This window comes from Vicugna pacos, unplaced genomic scaffold, assembly GCF_048564905.1.
Source record: "Vicugna pacos unplaced genomic scaffold, VicPac4 scaffold_19, whole genome shotgun sequence".
Lineage (NCBI taxonomy): Eukaryota > Metazoa > Chordata > Mammalia > Artiodactyla > Camelidae > Vicugna > Vicugna pacos.
In genome coordinates, this window is record NW_027328740.1 from 78,464,353 (window position 1) to 78,488,471 (window position 24,119).

At 47.3% G+C, this 24,119-nt stretch overlaps 2 long non-coding RNA genes across 2 annotated transcripts; one reads left to right on the forward strand and one right to left on the reverse strand.

Moving 5' to 3' along the window:
* The first annotated feature begins 4,219 nt into the window (after nucleotides 1-4,219).
* Nucleotides 4,220-7,815, forward strand: LOC140693596 (uncharacterized). Its single transcript, XR_012069360.1, has 3 exons — nucleotides 4,220-4,470; nucleotides 4,618-4,825; nucleotides 7,593-7,815. It is a non-coding gene; the product is annotated as an uncharacterized lncRNA (long non-coding RNA).
* A 14,849-nt stretch (nucleotides 7,816-22,664) lies between these two features.
* LOC140693586 (uncharacterized) lies at nucleotides 22,665-24,119 on the reverse strand. The gene is made up of 3 exons (XR_012069350.1): nucleotides 23,954-24,119; nucleotides 23,440-23,547; nucleotides 22,665-22,927 (listed from the first exon to the last, which is right to left on the reverse strand). It is a non-coding gene; the product is annotated as an uncharacterized lncRNA (long non-coding RNA).

Consider the following 24,119-nt stretch of genomic DNA (forward strand, 5'->3'; position numbering starts at 1 on the left):
TCTCAGGTGTGGCTCCCGTGGTATCTTTTTGCAGGGGGCCCAAACGGGGAGTGTGGCCCAAAGCAGTTCATGGGGCTCTCTGGGCAGGGAAGACTTGGGCCAGGTGGCCTTGCCTGGTTTCCCTGCTGGGCCACTCTGAAAACCCCCGCTCCTCTGGCTGTGGCTGGAGGCCCCTCAAACCTCAGGGCGGGGCTCTTTCTCTCAGCCTCCACTGACTCCAAAGCCACGCTGGTGCTGGCGAGGGGAAAGAGCTTTCTTGCCTTCTTTTGGCCAAGTTGCCACAGGTGGATGCTGCGGGGAGCTGGAGAGAGAGGTAGCACTTGCTCAGATGTGAGTGGTTAAGCAATTTGACACCCTGTCAACTAGCCTTAAACATTGGAATGAGGTCTGTCCCGGTAAAGCTGGAAGTTACTTTCAGTAACTTGTCTAAAGATTTCTTTTTTTTTTCCACTTAAAGACTCATAAAACCTCTCCCAGGTCATTCCTGGTATGGACCATTATCCAGGGATCAATCAGGAAATGCAGGAGGAGAGTGGTGGGTGTGGGGAAGAGGGGAGGTTAGATCAGAGCCCACGGAGAGGAGATGCCCCTCCCAGGAGCCTCACACTGGGCAGTGGCTTCTGGCATCCAGCTCTCCTGTTCTCAGGCCCATTCCATCTGCGGGGTTTTCCAAAAACATAATGGTGGAAGGGCCATGGAGGACACCTAGAACTTCCAGAATAGACAGGGGGAGCAGAGTTACCATGCTGGCCCTGGGTTTGGAGACAGACCTGCAGTGGAGACCACAGGCTTCTGAGAAGCCAGTTTCGAAATAAAGGCAGTATGCACTGGAATACCCGGCTCAAGAGAGTGCTTCATCATAGACATGTAATTTACATAGTTCTCACCACTAAATTCTGTGTTCCCAACACGCTACATGAATGACGGCTTCAACACACATTCATCTCTGAGATGTGAAAAAGTGTAGAGCCGCTCTTTCATCCTGCATAATGGGCATGGCTACACTTAAGAACACTTACCAAGATTTCTCAGCAAGAGCCAATTTCGAAATAAAGGTAGTTTGTGCAGGAAAACCCTGTTGGAGTGAGGGCTTCCCCATACACATGTAAGTTATAGAGTTCCCCTCACCATGAAACGCTGTTCCCAACATGCTACATGCATGAAGGCTTCGACACACATTCAGTTCTAAGCTGTTAGCATGTGGAGAGCCGCTCTTTCATTCAGCACAAAAGGCATGGTTACACCCAGGAAGATTTACCCAGATTTCTCAGCTGCTTCCTTCAGCCAGATTCAAAATAAAGGCAGTTTGTGCTGGGAAAGCCTGTTGGAGCGTGTTCAGAGCTGTTTCGGGCTCTGTCCCAGCTGGAGGGTGCAAAGCCCAACCTCCAGAAAGAGGGACCAGGACCCCACCCGCCAGGTGGTGTTGCCTTTGTAGGGGAACAGTGATCTTTGGGTAAGATATATTGCGGCTCTCTCTAAAAACTGCTTTGACTTAAGTTTGCATCCTAGTCACCAGTTCCAGGACAACAGAAAAGGCATACCCTACATCCCTTTGCACTCAACTCTTCCCAAAAGAGCAAATATTTGTCCATGAAAATACCAGCTGCTCTTCTAAGGCCCACTAAATACCCAGCAGTGTGGGCGGTGCACTCTTGATCAGGGACAGGTGGAGAGGGAACAGCGGTCCTCCAGCAGGCTTGGCCTGGTGTGGCAGCTGCGCTGTGGGTGCGTGGTGGGGAGGGAATGCAGGGAATCCTGTTTGAGGGGCCTCTGTGCACGCCTGCATTATAGTCTGAGGTTTCATACAAAGGCTCCAGGCATCCTAACTGGTCAGATACAGCCCCCACCCTTGGGCTGGAACCACCAGGAGATAAGTACCTGTAACAGGGACGGTGCCTGGTGTGGGGAGAGGTCATGGGACCCTCCGGGGGCAGGGGCGGTGGTGCTGGGGAAGGCAGGGGATGCAGTGAAGGGTGGAGGGAGCAGGGTCCTTTGCTTGGGGGTGCGAGTTCTTTGGGAGACCACAGGGAATGGCACACATCATCCCCACCCTATACCCCAAATTCCTAGCCCCGCCAACACAGGGGCTGCTCTGCACCCTCTCAACGTGGCTCTCCTGTAAGACCGCACCCAACCAGGCATCTGGCACCCTGCCCTACCTCCCCTCTTGGGACAGATCCCGTCTTCTTGGAAACTGCCTAGCAGCGCGTATTCAAGGCCGGCAGCCGGCCTGGCGGATCTGCACTTCAGGTGCCCTACCTGGCCAGCCGTGCCTGCCTGGGCTCAGTCCTCTATCTTGCCCACCGGTAGCCTGGGTCCACTTCCGGTGCAAGCGGAGGCCGCGGAGCCCAGGCTGAGCCCCGCACACAGACAGGTGAGGGTGCCCCCGCCCCGCTGCCCCGCCGCCCCGCCCACTGTTGGCAGCATTGCCCCAGCCTCCGGCCGGTGCCACCTGCAGCTGAGGACCTCCGCGCGGCCCCGCCCGCCCCGGCCCCACCCAGCTGCCCCATAAGCCTCCCCCCACCCCCGTCCTGGCCGCGCCCTTGCTCCCATTGGCTCCGAAAGTTCTGCTCTCGCACGTCTAGCCTCGGGAGGACGCAGACGCAAGCGCTAGGGGAGGGCCCCGCGGCGTTGCCATGGATAAAGACGCCGCGCTCCTCGCGGGCTGGCGTGCGCTTCTGGGGCAGGCAGCGGGCTCCGGAAGTGTGCAGCTGCCCGGGGCCATGGCGGTGTTTGCTGCTGGGGATGGCGGCTTGCTTGGCCGGGCCACTAGTTCTGGCCGCGTCAGTCGGCGGCCGACATCCTTTCTGGGGCGGCGTCTCACAGACGGTAAACGTACGGCAGCGCCGTTGGCGGGGCCAGTGGACATGGACCGGGGTGGGATCCGGGTTGGTGTGGCGGCCGGGGAGGGCTGTGGTGCCGGGGAGCGGGTTGGGGCGGGGGGGACAGGGCTGGGGCACAGCCTCCGGCTTTCCTCCCCCTCGGGCTCTGGGGCTTGGACCGCGACTCCAGGTAGCCCTGCGTGGCCGCGGCCTCCCAGAACCCCTGGGAAGGGCAGGTGGAGGACCCGTCTTTTATGAAGCGGGGCCTTACCCGCGTTTTGAAGAGCCCCAGAATCAGATGTTGGAATAGGGTGGTTTATCAGCCTTGTATATCAGCAGGGAAATTTCAGTTCCATCCAGATGTTGGCTCCTTCGCTAAAACTCAGGAATAAGACAAGGGTCAGTGTCAATTAGCAGTTATCTAGGGCTTGACTCAAAATAGACTGTGCGGGGTGTAGAGATGGTAGATGGGCCCTCCCTTTCAAGGTTGGTAGTCTTCTGGGATTAGAGGCCTCAGTTGAGGATTACATCCTCATCTGCAGTAATGGAGGTTGTGGGAAACATTAACACAGAGAAGGGAGGGGTGTTGCTGCGGTAACTCATTAAAGAAGCCAGGACACTTGCCTGGCTCTTGTGTAGGAGAGTCTCGCCTAGGGTAGGGCAGCAGTTATCAAAGTGAGTCCGAGGCCCCTGAGATGCAAGACTATTTTCGTAGGAACGCCGGGAAGTCACCTGCCTTTTGCACACTCTTGAACTCCCGAGTTTCCTGTGGGGTTTTCCAGGGAAAACCTAGTCTGTGATATCACAAAACAGGTAATGTAGAGGCAGATAGAATTAAGCTCTCACCAGTCCAAAAGAGATTCTCAGAAATTAAAATCACTGCTATTCCTCTCATTAATGATTTTTGTTTAGAAAAATATACTTATTTTTTGCTTAAGAGTATTAATGGTATCATGTAATAGGTTGTTATTATTTTTAAGTGAACTCATAAGCATTTTTTAAAGTTCTTATTTAACTTCTAACACAGGAACTATTGATAGATTTAACCCACATAAACAGCAGCCTTTTGAAGTCCTCAGTATTTAAGAGTGTACAGGGGTCTTTAGGCCAAGAAGTTTGAGATTCCCTGGAGAACGGGTGCTCAGGTACTAGTCAGGTGCTTAGCGTTGATAGACAGATGCCAAGATGTCTTCTGCATGTGCTCCCGGACTCGAAATAATTGGCCACACAGAGATCGGTGGGCAGTGCCTCCACTATACAAATCAGAAGCTGCTGAACGTGTCTTGAGTCTAGGCCATGTGCTGTGCAGAGATTCCCATTGTATCTGTTCTATCTAAGCCGGGATTCCTGTGCAGAGACCTGGCTCTGAAGACCCGCTCTCCTTTGCTCCCTGCCAGGTACCTTCTGTGTTATGTCAACCCTCCGGAGGGCTTCAGCCTCCGTAGGGGCGTCTGTATCCACATCGCCTTCCTCCTGAAGACCCTGCTGAAAATGGAAGAGTCGGTGCTGGTGATACCCCCTTGGGGCCGCCTCTACCATTAGCAGAGCCTGGACATCCACCAGGTCCGGATTCCCTGGTCTGACTTTTTTGATCTCTCAAGTCTCAACAGAAACATCCCTGACAATGAGTACGAACAGTTCATTGCAGGTGAGATGGTGATCGTTTAACTGGGGCCAGACGGTTTTTGTTCTGGTTCCGATGTGAACATCGGGCCGTCTTGCTTCGGGTTTGTCAGTCTGCTTAGGGGCCGTGCTCATGTTTCCTGCACTGCAGGTGAATTTGGTCTTTCCACAGTTTTTCTCAGGAAATATATCTGAAGTGTATGAGCTCTGTGTTCCCTCCCCTCTGAAAACCCTGGCCTTCTGGTGAGATGGAGCGGTGACAAGGAGGCCACTGCCACAGAGGCCTTGTCCCAGCAGGACTCGCTCCCTGGGCAGTAAGGGCCATTCTTACCTGAAGGAAAACACGATGTATGTGTACCATGGGCCACGTGCTGGAGAAGGTATGTAACCTCTCATTCAGTATAATTTGGTCCTGCTCAAGCTTCCCATTTTACTTTTTGTAGGAGGTAAGATTTGAAGATTTTCTTTGAATACAGCTATTTAGAGCTTATCTTTTTTTTTAATTGAAATGTGGTTGATTTACAATGTTTAGTTAGTTTCAGATATACAGCTGTTTTGTTAGTTTCAGGTATACAGCATAGTGATTCAGTTGTACATATACATAGTCTATTCTTTTTCAGGTTCTTTTCCATTATAGGTTGCAAGATACTGAACATTTTCCCCTGTGTTCTACAGTGAATCCTTGCTGTTTGTCTGTTTTACATATAGTAGTTTGTAATTGTTAATCCCAAACTCCTAAGTTTGTTTCCTAAGTCTGTGAGTCTGTTTTTGTTTTGTAAATAAGTTTATTTGTATCTTTTTTAAAAATTCCACATATAAGTGGTATCATATGTTACTTGTCTTTCTCTGTCTGAGTTATTTCACTTTAGTGTGATAATCTCCAAGTCCATCCATGTTGCTGTAAATGGCATTATTTCCTTCTTTGTTACAACTGTGTAATATTCTTTTATATCTAAATACTACATCTTTATCCAGTCATTTGTCAGTGGGCGTTTAGGTTGCTTCTATGTCTTGGTCATTGAAAACAATGCTGCTGTGAACATTGGGGTGCAGGTATATTATGAAATTAAGGTTCCCTCTGGATATATGCCCAGGAGTGGGATTGCTGGATCAAATGATGTCTTTTTTTAGTCTTTTGAGGTATCTCCATATTGTTTTCCACATTGGCTTCACCAAACTACATTCCCAGCAATAATGTAGGAGGGTTCCCTTTTCTCCAAGCCTCTCCAGCATCTATGGTGAGTGGATGTTTGAATGGTGGCCATTCTGAGTAGTGTGAGATGATAACTTATTGTAGTTTTGATTTGCATTTCTAAGATAATTAGCGATATTGTGCCTTTTTTTCATATGCCTATTGGCCATTTGTATATCTTCATTGGAGAATTGCTTGTTTAGTTGTTCTGCCCATTTTTGGATTGGGTTGTTTATTTTTTTTTTCTTATTAAGTTGTATGAACTATTTTTATAGTCTACAAGTTAAGCCATGTTCAGTCTCATCTTTTGCAAATATTTTCTCACATTCCATAGGTTGTCTTTTCATTTTGCTTATGGTTTCTATTGCTTTGAAATAGCTGATAGGTGTAACTAGGTCCCATTTGTTTATTTTGGCTTTTATTTTCTGTTGCTTGGGTGGATTGCCCTAGGAAAACACTGCTGAGATAGATGTCAAATAATGTTTTGCCTATGTTTTCTTCTAAGAGTTTTTTAGCGTCTTGTCTAATGTTTAAGTCTTTAAGCCATTTAGAGTTTGTTTCTTTTTTGGTTTTTTTTTTCAACTCTATTATATGCTTTCGATTTGTGGTTACCCTATTTTTCAAGTATATCAACCCATTATCATATCTATTTCCTTTAGACTGATAATCACGTAGGCTCCAACACATCCTAAGAATAATGAGAAAAAGGAAAAAGAAAGAGAAAAAATCTATCTTTTCTTGCTACCCGTCTCCCTTTCCCACCTTTTTGTATTTTGATATACTTTTTCTTTTTTACATCTTCATGTTTATTGTCTTGTAACTCGTTATTTCATTTCCAATGATGGTTTTCCCATTTCTATAGCATCCTGCTTCCTTTCTGTTTAGAGTAGAACCTTTTAATGTCTCTGTTTGGTTCCATAATGCTGAATTATCTCCCTAACCCCCTCCACCCTGAGCCTCTGAATACTCAGTACAGGGAAGCCAAACCATCCTAGCCTTCATCAGTCTTGGGATGCAATCTTCAGAGTGGGAAAGAAGAATCATTGAAAAATAATATTCTGTTTGTTGCTTTCTACCCTTGCCCAGAGAGTGAGAATCACCTCTGAAGGCGGAGGAAGAAAGATGGGGGCATGGGGCACAAAGTCTTTTCTCCTTTTGCTACTGAAAAAATGATTTCTTTTGTAATTAGTGATGATGCCCTTTAAATTGGTAAGATCGAGATTCCACAGCTTCAGCGCCTGTGAATAACCAGCTGGGAGAAAGCTCTCCAGGGCCCCTGCAGTGGGAAAGGCAGCCCCTCTGAGCACCTGTTGTTCTGTATTCTTCCGGCCTCCACACAGTTTCGCTAGGCACTGTGCAGGACGATGCAGTTCCCCAAGGTGGAGGACTGGGAGACCCCTGCTTGGTGGCAAGCCACAGGAGCCCACACTTGAAGGACAAAATGAAGAGTAGTGGGGCGGGCATAGGAACAGAGGATGGTTGAGACCCAGGATAGTTTCCTGGAGGCCAGCAGGTGAGACTGGCGGGGCAGATGGGGCCCTGGTGCATGGGCAGTCCTTGAGGGATCTGAAGCAAAGATATGAACCAAGATACTGGATTCGTGTGGGGGTAAATCGCCCCCTGGAGGCCACGTGGCAGTGCAGCGAGCCCAGGAGGAGAGGGCATTTCCCCAAAGTTGGGTTGACAGATCACAACCAACTCACTGGGAACCGAGAGGTACAGAGATATTGTTAACTTTTTGTCCCTCTTCCTGGAAAAAAAATTGCTTCCTGTTGAATAGCCTGTGTAGTTAGTGAGAATTAAAGACATGAAGTAACATTTCCTCAAAAGTCATCCATTGTGCAGTTGTTAATAAGGGTCAAATGCAAACTTGAATAGATTAAGTCAAACAGTCATTATCGTATTTTAAAATCTTTTAAAATAAAAAATCTTGCTGTCTTTGTTCTTCATTTCAGGGTTCACTTGGTGATAATAGTAACAAAAGCAACAGCAAACCTTTAAAGAATTCTGTCCTGCTGTTCAAGGAACTCTGTGTTCATGACAAACAAATGAGGTGGCACTTTACAGGAAGGACAGTCATTAATCACACAGCTAGTAAATGGCAGGGGTGGGACTTGAACCCAAGCTGTCTGACCCCAGAGCCCCCTCTCAGGCCCTTCAGTGCAGCTCATCACTTGGTATGCCCAACAGAGGCCAGCATTAAAGAGCAGCATGACCTTGGCTGCTTGGCCTCTGTTTCTTCATCTGTAGAATGGGGGTGTGGGCAGTGAACTCTGTGAGCTCAGTGGTCACTTCCTCCAGCTCTGCTATTCTACTGCTTTGAGTTAATTTAAGAAGTATCCGAGCCCCTGAATGGCCCACCCATAGGCTGGCGCTTTGCTAGGCCGTGGGTTACGGAGAAAAATAAGATCAGCCTGCTTCTCCAAGGAGCCTGTGTCCCTCCACGGCAAACGGCTTTGAGGCCCAGGCTCCCTCGCTGGCAGTCGGGGACTGGGCAGGAATGTCTGATAGAAGATGGAGGCAGAGCCCTTCCGGGAACAGTGGTGGCCACAGAGCTATCAGGAGCGGGAGCATCTGTCCAGGCTGCTGAGAGGGGGGCCCTCATGAGGCCAGTAGCCCCCCCAAACTAAGCCCTCAGGACAAAGATCCAGCCATTCCTGCAGTGTCACAACAGAGCCAGTCCATCCTCATCACTGTGCCCCTGTGCTCCTTTGTCCTGGGGCCTCTCTTCCCCCTACACCCAGAAGACTCATCTCTCTCTCTTCTCTGAGTGTCCCCTCACTTCACCCATGGTCCCTGCTTCCTAGGCCACCATCTCTGGAGTTGACGATTTGCCCCCTCACACTCTCCGTTTGATCAGGAGCCTGGGTTGACCTCCTTGTGCTCACTTTCCCCCATGAGGTGATTTCTCCTCCTCTCTTGGGAACACCTGGAAAACCCAGTCCATTCCTAGCAGTGCCTGCCACCCTGGCCTCCCTGCTCATCTGCCTCAGTCAGGAGCAGCTGGACCACCAACTCTGTATTGCCTCACCGCCTACCATCAAGACGTCAATGTTGATTCTCCCTCCACCACCCAGTATGGTCATTGTAGGGTCTTCTTCTCCGTCAGCCTGAGCCAGACACCTCCCATTCACCCTACCCCCGGGCTCATACCCGGGCGTGTCTCCACCCCAGGTCCAGCCTCTCTCCTTTATGTGCCCAACTCTAGCCATCCAGCTGCTTCTCCACCAGCCTCGTTGGCCCTCCTTCACCCTCACTGGGGCATCATGCACTGACTCCTCTGCTTTCCTACCTGTCCACGTTCCTCTTACTTCCACTTCCCCACCTTCCAGCTCTGCATCCACAGTCAGCACTCTCTTTATGACAAACAAAACCCCCTTGACCCTTGATCTTTTCATTTCCTCACCAGGATGACTTCCATCTCGGTTCACCCAGCTCTATTTGTTCTGAGCCTGCAGGCAGCAGGCTCTCCCAGCACAGATTTCTAAGACTACAAATCAATGCCCAGCATGTTGCCACTGCCAGGCAATCCTCCAGGATTTCTCTAGTGAGCACATTTCCCCACTTGCCACACAGTGGTGTCAACATTCTATGCTCTCTGCACACCTCTAAGCTTCCCTCTGTCTCTTCCCTGACTCCCAGCAGATGGCCTTGCCTCCTGCTTCAGAGAGAATGACATGTTACTTGAAGGGAACTCGCTCACCTGCAGCAAATCTGCTCACCTCACCTTTTATCTGTCCCTCTCCCACCTGGACTCTAGCTGTAGTTGTTCTTAATTTAGTGAGTTTAGTTGACATATATATACACAGTTAAAAGCTTAGCACACTATAGGATACCTTCTTGGGCTTACTTTTTCAATTTAACATAGGGTGTATGATGCATCCACTTCGTTGCATGTACCTGCAGTTCATTTGTTTTAACTGATCTTAAATGTTGTGTGTGTGAAAGTAACACAAGGCAAGTGTAAGCCAGGATTCAGGATGCTGGTTGCTTCCTGTGAGAAGAGGCCTAGGGCAGGATAGGACACAGTATGTCACTGTCAATAGTCCTGTTCTGGTGCTGGGTGACAGGTTCACAACTGTTTCTTATAATATTAATTTTAATACATAAATACTTCTGACAGGCACCTAAGGTGAGAATGTGTCATGAGCCAAGTTATACAATGGATAATATTACATCATTATTGTTATGTAATCTTGTTATAAAATATAATATTCATAATCCTACATTGTTATGTGTTATATATTATATAGATGCATGAATTATATATTATGTATATAAATAACTACATATGTATTATATACTATCTGATAATAAATAAACAGAACATAACATGCTAGTATATCTACTATTATGTATTATTTAATAAATAATATACTATATCCTGTTATATGACATGGCACCTAATCTTTAATCAAATAAAAATATGTCACTATATGTAATGGTAATTAATAAAATTAAATGAAAATGCCCGCAGCTTTTAACGCCAACACCGCTCCAGCTGTCACTGTCTATCTTCTTCCCTTTCATGGTCGAGGTCCTCACGGTGCTATCTGTTCCCCTTTTCATCTCGTTATCCTGAACCTTCCTCCCCCTCCCATCCCATGCTGCCTTCTTCCCCGTGGTCCCTCTAGTCACCAGCGGCCTCTGGGGCACTGATTTCAGGGCAGTGTCTCAGGCCCAAGCTCACCCGCCTGTCCTCCACCTCTGCCACTGCTGGTGGGGACGGGGCGGGGGGCAGAGTGCACCTGTTGTCCTGGAAGAGAATACAGCACAGACTCCGTGACCAGCAGGAGGTGTGGCCGGAACCTGCAGGACTGGGGGGAGAGCCAGACTGTCTGCATCCAGACCGGGGGCACTTGGAGTGTGAAGAAGCCCAGTCCTCACTGCCCCTGAAGTGAGGAAAACACCCTCAGGTGAGTTAAAGTGCTTATGACCTAGGTCTGTTGGCTGCAAAGGACAAAGGGGTCCCTAAGGGGAGGTTAGTTGATGTTCCAGGCCCCACAAAGGCCCTAAGGGCTGGCGGGGAAGCAGGCTGGACGCTCCACTGGACCCAGTGTCCCCTCGGGGGTGGGGCCTTCCGGAACAAGCAGAAAGCCCTCAGTCTCTGGGGGAACGCGGCAGTGTGGGAGCATCCCTGCAGTGAGTCAAGTGACGTCAGGGCCTGTGGGATCCGTTTTTATGGCCACATTGAGCCACAGCAGAAGCCACAGCAGGAGTGAATTCCTGTCTCTCCAGCTGACATCCTCGTGTCTGAGTGCCAGGCTTCAGACCCGATCCCCTGGGGTGCTAGGACAGTTATACACAGAGGCGGATCGGGGAGGCCTCAAGAGGGCTGTACTGGCCTTGCTGTCGACATGATTACTCAAAGATCAAACAATCCATCGATGGGAAGAAAATAAGAACCATGGTCACATCTGGACCACAAGCTTAGATGTGGTATATGGGTGATATTTATCGACAATCTGGCGAGGATCTGGTCAAAGCTAGAGGCCAAGGCAGCAAACCGGTAGTGACACTAAGGAACATCGTGGTGCAGAGGCTGGATTGGGGGTCTGAAGTCTCCTCCCAGGAGGAGCCTCAGTGTTTGGGAGGTGGCTAATGTGCCTGCTTCATGTCACTAGCAAGTGATGCCACCTGCGGAAAATCAGCTATAATCCTGAGCCGGGTCAGCCCTGGGTGATGTGATAAAGGCTCCTACAAGAGGAGGCGCCAGACGGATAGTGAACCAACCAACAGGCTGATGAGTTTCTGGCCTGTGTTTATCGTGCTTTCGCAGCCAAGAATGAGGAGAGAGTTGAATGGTTCACCATGAAGATTTTAACAACTTAAGAGAGTTCCGTGTCTCACTGCATTTCAGTGTCACCCGGAGGAATTCAAGAGGTGTTTAGACCCAGAAGGGACTAACAGCCTCTTGGTTCCTCATCAACCTGACAAACCCACCAGCCCTCTATGGCCAGACCTTGGCAAGTGCCTTCCCTTGTTCTAACAAATCCCTTTCCACTCACGCCTGTGGTATGCTTTTATTTTTGTTTAATTAATGGGAATGAAGATACCTTACAGCCTCTTCAGACCTTTCCTTAGGCCTGCTGCTCTTAGACCCCGGCAAGGGGGCCCGCTGCCCTGGGTCCTGCACTGCAGAGGGTCCCTCTGGCCCTGACACTTCCTCTGGCCACGCCCTCCATGGGGTGGAATCAGCAGGGCCAAGGGGGCAGGGTCATTGGCTCCATCCCATGCTCTAGAAGCCCAGGACCCCAGATGCCCTGTCTCAGCAGCCCCTGACACATTCCTAGTGCCTGCACCGGCTCTCCCGGAAGCTCAGATTCCCAGGACTCACAGAGAGGCCAAAGGGCAGCTGTATGTATGGAGGGTATGAGCAGATCCCGAATGTGAGTTTTGAGTGTCCCCCTGTGAACATCCAAGGCCACTTGTGGCAAGGGATGGACCCAGCATTGGGAAGAAAAGGATCAGGCTAGTGGTCAGAGACTGGGAATCAGCTCTCCCCACACGCTCACTTTCTTTGCCGGACTCCCCTGTGTCTTGGAATTCTAAATTTGAACCTGGTCTTCCCCCTTATAATGAACGTATATTTGTAAAGGCAGGACTTTAGAACCTACTGCACTTAACATGTTTACATGTACAGGATGTGAGCTCCCAGGTATGCTCTGGCCTGCACTTCCAAAGGTCCAGAGCAGTTATGTTGGCTCTACTGAGACTGTAATTGGTAAAGACCATCTCCAGAGAGGAGAGCTCCTGCTTCAAGCTCCAAAGTCAGGACCTTCTGAGTGGATAAAACAATGGACACTGTGACCCTCAATTGTAAATTGATTTAGAATAACGCCAAAGTGTGTAAGACGTGTGTGTGTGCACGCGCGCATCTGGGGACGTGTGTTGTACATGACTGTGTGTTTGTGTGTGCTCACGTGCACCTGGGGATGTATGTGGTTCTGTATGTTATGTGTGTGTGTGCGCCTGAGGATGTGTGTGGTTGTGCGTATGTTATGGGTGTGTGGGTGGTACATGACTCCATGTGTGTGTGCCCGTGGGGATGTATGTGGACTAGAGCCAGTGTGTCTGCACGTGTGTTTGTGTGTACGTGCATGCATTACTTTTAATAGTAGAAGCTGTCCTTTAGAAATACGATGTAGTAAAAATTGTATGATGTCCTTTGCTGTATAAATCAAAATTAAAATTATCTTCAATCACCAGAAATTTAGTCCCCCTCAGATTCTATTTTTTTTCCATATTGATTATGTCCTCATTTTACTGATGAGGAAACTGTAGCTTAGAGATGTTGACTGACTCAACCAAGGGCATGGAGCTCGTGCGCCCAGGGCCAGGACCCAGTCCAAGCCGCACTGCTCCAGAGGCCTGGAGCCCTGCTCATGATCATGCGTGGCCTCTTGGCGGGGGAACAGATTCTGATGGGCTGTGGCCAGAGTGCAGGCTGCCCGTGCCGGGGACTCGGGAAGCCGGGTGGAGAGTACCAGACAGCAGACAAGAGTGAAGGGCTGCTCAGAAGTCAGATAGTTTCCTAGGTCTTGGATGAGGAAGGAGGCTCACTGCTCATCCTTGATCCCTTTGCTGGTGGCCAAAAGGGACCAAGGCCCACGAGAGCACTTCTGGGAGCTGCCTGCCAACACCTGGAAAAGGACTGCTCAGGACTGGCTCTGCAGTAGGAGCAGAGGAAGGAAATGTCGCCTCCTTGTGGACATCCTTTGTGATGGCAGTAGGAGGCCTAGGAGCCTTGGTATCGAGGTGGCAAGGCAAGGTCCTAGTGGATGATCGTTTCCACGTGTCTTAAAAATCATTGCTTCATATATTTTATCCATTTTGTGGTTTATTTTAGGGTGGTAAATATGGTCAGTGTTACTCCATATTACCTAGATTAATTAATTTTTTTATTGTTAATTTTCTCTTCAGTGATTTGGAAGCTATATTGCCTCTTAAAGAAAATTCTCTCTAAATCTTTATAAATCATCTCTAAGTTCATAAATTTTTATGCAATTGGACCAGTATTCCTATAAGAGTCTCAAAAATGAAATAATCTATTAGATCCTGTTCCTCAATAATGATAAATTTAGCATATTTTACCTCTCTGTTGTTCTAAATTGTGTGTGTGTGTGTTTGTGTGCTCCAGTTACTACTTTTTAGACAGTTGCTTTAAGTTTGTTACATTAACAAAGAAAATATAGGTATATACATCTTGGATTTCATTGCTCACTACCACTATTTAATCCCATGTCTTTCCTACTTTTGAGTTATTTACTTATTGGGATTTCCCAATCAACTGGACACATGATTGACTAATTGTTTTTGAGTGGTGGACTTGGAACACTTACATATCTATATGCAGATTTATGTTCTCCTGGTCAACAATTCTCAGAGTGTTGTTGATGGCCCAAGCCTTGTTTTAAATTAAGGCATTGTTTTTCATCACCAAAAAAAAAAATTATTAATTTAAGGTGTTGTCTTTTTATGGCTGGCTAGTCTTTTATGGTGAATGGATATTAATAGAGATTTCCTTAACCTTCCTCCTTCTTTTTGCCATAACTCGAATTCATTGAGAAACATGTTTTTACCATTTCTCAGATGGGCTTCAACTTTGACTTCTGCTTTAAACCATCACCCCACTCTTTTTCTCCATGCTTATTCCTGAAAAAGTGAGCTCTCTATTGGTTTATAGGTGGTTCCCGTCAAAGATTTGTGACTCCCTGTCCAAAGTTCCAAAGGAAGAGAAAAGGAAAGATTCCTGTTTCTGGTGGTTACATTTTGTCAGGTTAGAGATCTAGTTATCCATGTGGCTGCAGTGGAATCTGCAATATCTTGGCTCAGAGTTTCGTTTTTCTGGCTTACTAGGGGAACCGCATTAGCTGGGGTCACGTCGCTGTGGCCGTTGTCAGGATCCTGGGACTGAGGCAGCCCCTTTGCCTCCTTGTTATTTTGATCTTGCAAACTGGGTCCCAGTTATGTGAACCCTGCACCTGGTGGCCAGGATCGCCCCACACGTGACGTGTACCCAGTTCCTTGGCGTCCCTCACTGCTGTCAGCTAGTTCCAGTAAGAGTACGTGATGGCTTCCACTACTGTCCTTCCTCCATCCTCTCCAGGCAGGCCCTCCTTTCCCACTAGTTGGCCCTAAACCTTCTCTCCTGCTCTACATACGCTGACGGAATTCCTCAGGGTTTCCAGCAGGTAGATGGGTCTCTTCTATGTTTGGACCCCTTCAGTGCTTGCAGTGAAAATATAGAATGTGGGAAGGAGGAGCTTGGGGATTCTCCATATCTAGGGCCTCCCTATCCAGCAGATTCAACTAACGGTGGATTGAAAATATTGTTGAAAAAACAGAAAGTTTCAAAAAGCAACACTTGAATTTGCCATACACTGGCAACTACTTACATAACATTCATGTTGTATTAGATACCATGAGTAATCTAGAGATAACTTAAAGTACACAGGAGGACACAGTGAAAGAGAAAGTGACAACAAATATATGTGTATACTCATGTATAACTGAAAACTTGTGCTGTATGCTGGAATTTGATACAACTTTGCAAAATGACTATAACTCAATAAAAAAAGTTTGTATATATATATAAAAGTAGATGGGGGGATGTACATGAGTCCCATGCAAGTCCTATGTCATTTTATACAAGAGGCGTCAGCATCCATGGATGTTGACTTCAGGGTGAGTCCTGGAACCAGTGCCCCATGGTTACCAAGGGATTACTGGAAGTCCAGGCTCCTTATCCCAGCCTGCCATGTCCCCACATGGTCTGACTCCTACCTGTACCACACTTCCCTTGTCACTCTCCTCCAGCCCTGGCAGACTGCCCTCTGATTCTTGAACAGGCCACACTCACTGCACTTCATGTCTGGCCCTTAGAAATACCCATTACTTTCTGAGCATGGCTCTGCTTTCACAAGATGGGCTGCATTGTCACTAGAGAAGTCAGTGTGGAGGTTCCTTTAAAAACTGAAAATGGGCTTAACTCATGATCCAGCCTTCCCATTCCCGGGCATATGTCAGAAGAAAACTCTAATTCAAAAAGTCACATGCACCTCAATGCTCACAGCAGCAGTATTTATAATAGCCAGGACATGGCAACAACCCAAATGTCCATTGACAGGTGACTGGATAAAGAAGTAGTAGTATATTTATACAATGGAATACTACTCAGCCATGAAAAAACAAATAATGTCATTTGCAGCAACATGGATGGACGTAGAGATAGTCATTCTAAGTGAAGTAAACCAGGAAAAGAGAAAAATGCCATATGATATCACTTATATGTGGAATCAAAAAAAGAAACATATGAACTTAAATACAGAAGATAAACAGACCCACAGACATAGAGAAACAAACTTACGGTTCACAGGGAGAGAAGGAGATGGGAAGGGATAAATATGGGGATTCGAAAAGTGCCCCTCTTGGGGAGTGATGGAAATGTTAGCTATCTTGATCGTGGTTATGGTTTTCTGGGTGTAGACATTTATCAAATTCACCAAGTAGTACATGTGAAATATGTGTATTTTATTGTACAGGTATCATACCACAATAAACGTGCCCTTAAAAAAAAAACAGGAAAACACTGGCAGCATTTTGTCCTACGTTTTTATGTGTCTTAAGTGAGTGGGTCTTCAAGATTCTGGTCTGCCATATTTTCTGAACCAGAAGTGCCCTCCTTCCCTTTTCTTTGGTAAACTGTCAGTGGGTGGCATTTATTCCCATGGCTTCAACTGCCCTCTGTCCAATGATTAACTGTCAAATCTTTTCCAGCATGGACATCTCAGTTCAGTCCCAGAAATATATTTCTAATTGACAAGTAGACATTCACATTTGGTTAGCACATAAAAATCTCAAGCTCTGTTTGTCTGGATTTACACTCGCCCAGAACTAGTTTTACTTTTTCAAACAATGGCATCACTGTCCCATCTCTTTTCTGTGCCAAACATCTGGGAGTTTTCCTTTACTTTTCCACTCCCTCACCCCCATCAGTACTACAATTCTATTCCTTAATGTCCCCCAACTAAGTCCCTGCTCCTCGCTCCCCACTGCATTAATTCCCACCCCTTTCTAGTCTCCCCAGTGCTGTACTTTAGAGTGAACAATCCACTTTGCTCACTTTTAATGACTAATCTGTGTCACTCTCCTCCTTAAAACCGCAAAGAATTCCACGCTGCGTGTGTGAGGAAGTCCACGCTCTCTGATTTAACGTCACACCTTCTCATCACCTCATTGCTGCTTTTTTTCAGCCTCAGCTTCCGTTAGTTCCTCACAGCCTCTAGACTCACTGACGTTCCTTCCCTAAGTGCAAAGTGCTCTTAGACATGACCAGGGGTCTGCACGAGACACGCAAGCTGCTGAGAATCCCGTCCCCACCATGCACTCTCCTGGTCTACAGATTTGCTGGAATCCGTCAGATGTCAGTGCAGAAAGCATTTCCTCTCTGACACCTTCCCTATCTTCTAGAACACAGCCCCAGGCAGTGCAAGAGCCCCTCTGAACATATAGTATATATGATGCAAAGTGACTCTTACCACATTGTTTTGAAAATCTATTTAAATTTGTATCTTCCACGACACACTGTGATCTCCTTGAGGGATGGGGGGCTGTGTGGTATTTGTCTAGACAGCTAATGTCTGGCATAGACCCCGGGCCATCGGAAACAGTGTGCTGACTCATCAAGAAGACTTGTCGTCTTTGCGATGTACGAAAGACTACATGCTCTCTGATCTTACACCATCCGGCAAGGGTCAAAATAATTTCACATAGAACTACAGAGGCAAAATATGTGTATTCTTTTCCTCTTTGTGAGCCCGAGATCATAGGCATCCTGGAACGGAGGTGTCACTCAAAGCTGTCTGTCCCCTAGGCTGTTACGCCCAGCTTCAACATATTTTTTGAAGTTGTAGGGATACGTGTACATCACCCCGTCTTAGAGCAAATGGTGCTTCAGCCTGACCAAGTTTAATGTCCATACAAAAATCAGAAATCTTCCAAACTGAAGCCTGAAGAAACATTTCCCTTTTCTCCTTCCAGTCTGTGTGTCATCTGCACCCCACATCCCCACTGCTCATCTGCGTCAGGCCACGTTCTATCTAGAAACATTTCCGGTGGGACACTTGGACAAGAACTAATTACAGCAGTAATGAAACTGGTCCCATGAACGTAGGCTCTGCACAACAAGGATGTTTGACGGGAGGCCTCAGCCGCGGCCTGCAGGGTCTGTTCACGTTTTCTGCCTGGCTTCCCTGCAGATGTTGTGCAGAAAATGAAGCCTGCAGTTAAAGTCATAGAAGGCCTAAGAAATCCAGAAAAATGGAGTGAGATTCATCTCCTTGGGAATATTTTTGAAAACCATCCACTAATAAGAAGAAATTTAAGAGGTTCGTTTCAGAGCAGATGATGTCCAACTGCAGGTGGGTCAGTTTTGTCATTGTTGCTCGCTAGTTGGCTTTCTGCTGCTTCTAACACGCCGCTTTTAAGAGAAGTGGCCTGAGTCGGCCCTCAGAGCAGAAAGGTGAGCTGGGCCTGGAGACAGCCAAGCTCCTCTGCTGTGTAGTGACCCGCTGAGAAGGAAGGGTTGGCCCAGGGCTTCCTCTGACTCTCTCCCTCAGTTATAAACTCTATGAAGGGAAAATGGAACAAAAATCTTAATTCAATATGGTATTGTCAAAGTATAAACATAATTGTCTTTGGAGGGGATGGTATAGTTCAAGGGGTAGAGTACATGCTGGATTCAATTTGCGGAACCTCAATGTAAAAAAATAATAAGAAAAAATCTTTAAAAAAAGAAAAATAATGAAGAAGAAAAGAGATCTCAAACAACCCCAGTTTAAAAAGAAAAAAAATTCCTTTAAAAATAGTAGTCAGCTAGGTCTTTTGCTAGATTAGGAGTTTGGGATTAACAGGTACACACTACTATGTATAAAATAAATAACCAACTCTCAGGTCCTTAATAAATTATTTCAACCTGAATCCTTTTTCTTTTTTCCCCTAAGCAACCTGTGGAAGCCTCTGAAATTCTCATCTTATAAAAGAATTCATTTAAAGGTGGTTTGAAAGTTACTGGTTAAAACAGTTATTTGTGGTTCCATGAATATAGGTCTAGTAAGAAAGACAGACAGTAAACCAGTAAGCAAATAAATATATGATGTACTACCAGGTACTAATAATTGCCACAAAGAAACATAAATCATTTTAGGAGGGAAAATGTTTGAATAGGAAATATGTGCATGCTATTCTAAATAATCTGGTCAGATAAGTCCTCTCTGAGGGTAAATAATTTGAACAAAGTCCTGAATAAAGCAAAAGAATAAGCCACGTATGTAACAGACAAGAAAAGCCTCCCAGGCCGGAAGAAGTGTAAGTACTAGACTTGGAGTTAGAAACGCAGCTGTCCTGGTGGGGACCATCGGGGCGGTGAAGATGGGCTGGAGCAGAACGGTGAGAGCTGAGGCTGCAGAGATCGGTGAGGGCCCAGATCACATAGGGCCTTGGTAGGGACTCTGGATATCCTTCTGAATACAATGGAAAATCACAAAAGTATTTTGCAATGCGGAACAACTTGATCTGATTCATACTTTAATAAGACCGTTGTGGGTAACGTATGGGGAATAAGCAATGGAAGCAGGGCAAGGTAAGCTGATGGGAAGCCAGTGGGAAGAGTACTGCTGACCTGGAGAGAGACACCGAGGTTGGACTGGGATGATGGCGGGAGACGGGCAGAAAGGGAGACACGAATTAACAGTAACGGTCACAGGCCTTAATGCTCGAGTTGGACACAGACACAGAGTGGTACAGTGTGATGGGTATGTGATATTTGGGGATGAGCCACAGTTTTTGTGCAGAGACCTGACAGGAGAATAAAGTGGGGATGTTGACGTCGGTAAGAAAGGTTGGTGGGTTTTGAATTCCCCCTAGAGTCGCGTCTGTTTCTCTGTACATGACGTCAGCCGAGCAGGGATGGGTGTTCCTACTTCTGCAGAGAATTGCGTGTCCTCCTCATCGACTAATTCGAGAGGCCGACCTGCCCATCCAATTGCAACATCTTGAATCTGCTTCTTTCTATCCAGGAGGAGATTTCCAACTAAGATGCCAATCAAAAATTCCCGTGTCCAGAGTTAGAGATGTGTGCCTTTGGGAGGATCTCAGAGATGCCTCCACAGAGGCTCGGTGTGCTCTCTCTCCCTCAGAGAACACAGTTCCCTTCAGCCCACTGGGTCTCAGCAGAGAAGATTTCACACATAGCCCCTCTCAGGCCCTGGGGACCAACCTCCCGCTTGGCTGAGCTCTGAAAATGAGCACGAGTTCCGGGCAAAGGGCCTTCTCCAGGGGGCCATCTGGCAGATTACATGAGGACAGTGTACAAAAGGGTGGGAGGGTTGATGATATAAATGCATTTTAATTTTTGCTCTGAAACTGATTCTGTCCTTCTGTTTTGTTAAGCAAGTGTTCTTAGGCCAGACATGATTCTCCTTTTTTCTTCATATTTGATCATCCAAGAGGTTTAGATAGGGGATTTGTTTTAGGGTAAGAATCTTTAAAAAAAAAAAAAACCTTGCAAATAGCGTCTTGTTAGGCATTTTGACAAGTGAATTCTCCAGGCAGTATTGAACCCCATTGTTCCTCCAGGGGGTCTCCAAAGGTATACATTTTCCAAATCTGACCCAAAACCAATGAGACTTTTCTTTTTTTTAAGAACTTCACCATGGGCAAAAGATGTCACTAAAGAAGGTGAGAAAAGAGCAGGTCCCCATAATCCAGAGTCCTTCCCAAAGAGCCCACAGAAGTAAAGAGGAGATGAACGAGAGAAACGTTTTATTTATACACACGCAGGAGCCAACCAGAAAAGTACCTACCATGTTAAATGGTGAAAGTTAAAGGCTTTTTTATCAACCTAACTTAATAGGGAAAAGGGAAAGGAGAGAATTGGCTTCCATGACAGGTTTTCTTCTGCATCTTTTGAATCTCAGTTATTTTCAGCTTAAAGAGGTTTTGTATTAACCGTGGGTTCCATCTGACTTTCCATTCCTCGAACTTTGTTCTTCTTTTTCAAGATTCACTCATGTATTCTGACCCCCTGGATTTTCCACGTGAATTTTAGATTGATTGTCAATTCCTGCAAAATACCACCTGGGATTTGGGTAGGCATTCTTTGAATCCTTAGATCTATTCATGGACCTTTGTCATCTTAGTAGAATGAAGCCTTCTGCTCCATGAATATGGGATTATTCTCTTTGAATTTAGGTCTTAATTTCTCTCAACAGACTCTCTCATCTATTGTAGTCTTCAGTGTCCAAGTCGGGTACTTCTTGCTCACCTGTATTGGATGCTGATTCAGAAGAGACACGACCTCCTGGAGAACCTCTGCTTCCACTGAGCTGAAATGGAACTGAGTCCTGAGAAGGCTTTAAATTCTTTTAAAAATAGGATTAATGTACTTTAATTACTCCATAGATGAGTAATGAATGGGTCACATTAGCATAGGATTTTAATCCTTTTAGAATTAGTAGAGTAATACAGACACAGTACAAAAAATTGAAATATTGCCTAAAAAAGAAGTGATTTGTAATTCCCACCCACAGCGGTGTCTGTCATGAATGATTTGGTGCTTATGTCTCAGTCTCTGTGTCTCTCAGTATGTCTCTCTCCATCTCTGTCTCTCACACACTCACAATCAGATCAATTTCCATCTATATTGATTTCACACACATGTGGTCGTGCAGATGGGACCCTGGATGCAGAGAGTGGGTCTGCATACTTCCACCCTGAGGCCTCCCTTGACATTGGGTTGAGACCAGGCACCCACTTTTCCAACTGAACAGCATTCATTCATCCACATGAACCAGAACGAATGGACCCCATCCCCTCTCCATCAATATTATTGTTGCTTTAATTCCGACTGTTTCAACCAGTGCTGTGATGAACACCCTTGAAAAGGCATCTTTGAATAGGTGTGTAAGGATTTTAGCAGGATGAACTGTAAGTATCAGATCTTCTGAGGAAGAGATGCATCTGTCGCCCTTTGATGCGTCCTGCACCCTGTTCTCCTGAAGAGGAGCGTCCCTTCACTCTTCCCTCCAGGGGATCTGCTGGAGCCTCTGCCTGCTTACATTGTCACCAGGGCTGGTTGTCACCTGACTAAAGAACCGCCAGTGTGATGGTGACCAATGCTGTCTCTGCAGTGTTTCCGTCTGCCTCTGTTCTCACCTGAGAGGTCAAGCATCTCTAACACACACTGGCCACCTGCATTGCCTCTCATTGGAACTGCCCATGTCTGTTCTGTTTCTGTTTAGAACACTGAGTTTCAAAAGGATTTTGGACTACAGGAATGGGAAAAATTTCTCCAACCTTGGGTTATGAGGAATGCATTTTCCAGGTTGTGGTTTGCCTTTCAAGCAATTTTTCTGGGCTTTTACTAATTTTTTTGATTCGTTTGGTTTTGTTTTTGCCACAGGAAGAGCTAAGCATCTCCCTTGTGTCTTCTGGCTGTGGTGTCACAGGGGGAACAGCAGTGTCTACCCTGAGATTATGCACAGAGTTACCAAAAGGGCTTCATTTTGTGCATCACATCTTTAATCCCCCTGCATATCCCCTGAAAATAATAAAAATGCTGCTTCAAGTGAAAACAAACAAAAATCCTCAGCCCCAGGTGAAAACATGTGGGCAGGAAGGAAAAAATACTTTTTTAAAATTTCATTGGCAGGGAACAACCAGTAGAGGTAAAGACACGCAAAGAGAAAGAGGACTTGGGGTTGTCAGGGGCTGGGTGAGGAGGGAGGGGAGTGCATGCTCTGGATCCAAGGTTTCACTTTGAGGAAAGAAATAGTGTGAAACTAGATGGTAGTGATGGTCGCACAACATTGTGAATGCCCCTAATGCTCCTGAATTGCACAATTTAAAAGGGGAAAAGTCTACATTTTATTACATGAAACTCTAAAAAGAAAAATAAATGATGTCATAAATGATGTGAAACAAGCAAAGGAAACTAAAGAAAATGAAACAAAAACATCTCCAGCGGAAGGGACGTCAAGTTTGTGGGGGGACTGACGGTGGAATTTTGGAGAACATTTTGGAGAAGAAGGTGTGGGTGGGTGCAGAGGGGGCTCTACCCCAGGTGGTGGTGATGCCTGAACTGTTTCTCCGTTGCCCAGCAGTCCAGCTGCAGACGCAGGTTCAGGAGGAGCTGCAGGAGCGGCAGGAGGGAGCTCGAGGTCTCCTGCTGGATCCAGTTCGTCCCATTTTTGGTCTCTGACATCTTCCCCTGCCCCTGCCTCCTCTGTAACTATTGGAAGTGGAGAGAGTTTTAAGTCTTGTGGAAGATCTCATGCTGTGAGAGAGGAAAAATCTACGCACCTGCCTCCCTTTCCATGTGCCTCTACAAGGACAGAAATCTTCCCAGAGCTTTCCAGACAGCTCCCACCCAGAAAGTGCCCACAGGATGTATTCTGTGACTGAATTTTTCCAGACAGGTGTTCTGAGGCCATTCTCTTTTCTGGTCCCAACAGTAGCCTCTAGGGACACCTCCCTGTGTGGCCCAGCCTTCGCCCCACCCTCACCTACACACATACACCAGCCCTGCTTTTTTGACCTTTGGTCTCTGCTTCGGGGGCTCCTGGTCCTCCACCTGACTTGCAGCGAGGTGGGCACGGTGCTCCAGGTCAGGCCAGGGTGTGCTGAGCTACCCGTCAGCCCCGGGTAGGTCCCTGGGAGAGCCCTGGGTGATGTCTGGGTCAGAGGCCTGCCCCACTGATTTGTGGGCCATGGTGGTGGGGACCCCTCCATATCCAGACCCACCAGGAGTCTGCGCTGGCCCTCAGAAGAGTGACACACCAGTCCTTCACTTGGGGAGGGGGCGTTGGTGTTCTTATTCATCAGCTTCTTTTCAACATGTGGTATCTGGCTCTGCAATGATAGTGACCAGCAGCTGACCCAGCATGGAAGTCTCAGAGTCCTTCCCGGCCAGGAACACTCCTGATTCTGTAGACTCTACCCTCTGCTGCTAGATCAGACCGGAACCTTGTTCAGCTCAGACATCCGGGAGGGAAAATGCATACCCAGAGAGCATGGGCTCCACCTCGGGCGGCAGGACCCTTCCCCGGCTCTCCACATCCCAGCCAGCCAGCTTTGTCCTGGGCTGTCTACGTGACCGGGCCCCCAGGCCTCTGTCCTGCTCTTTCTTGAGGCAGATACCCATCCCCAACATGACTGCTCCACCTCCACCAGGCAGGATGGGGCCGTGTGGCTACCTGGATGGGATCTGAGTGGTGGCCCAGCCTGGGGGGGCCTGCCCTGGGCCTCCCTGTGTTACCTTTGGGTCTCTCTGGCCAAAAGGCCAGAGGCGCCTTGGGTGAGACCTGACCCAGTGCCGGCAGCGTTGGTAGAGACCCTCGCTGAGGGCTTTCCGGGGCCTGTGGCCTCAGGATAATGGGATGCAGCAGAACATGCCTCTGTCTCCAACCAGGTGAGCTGAGTAG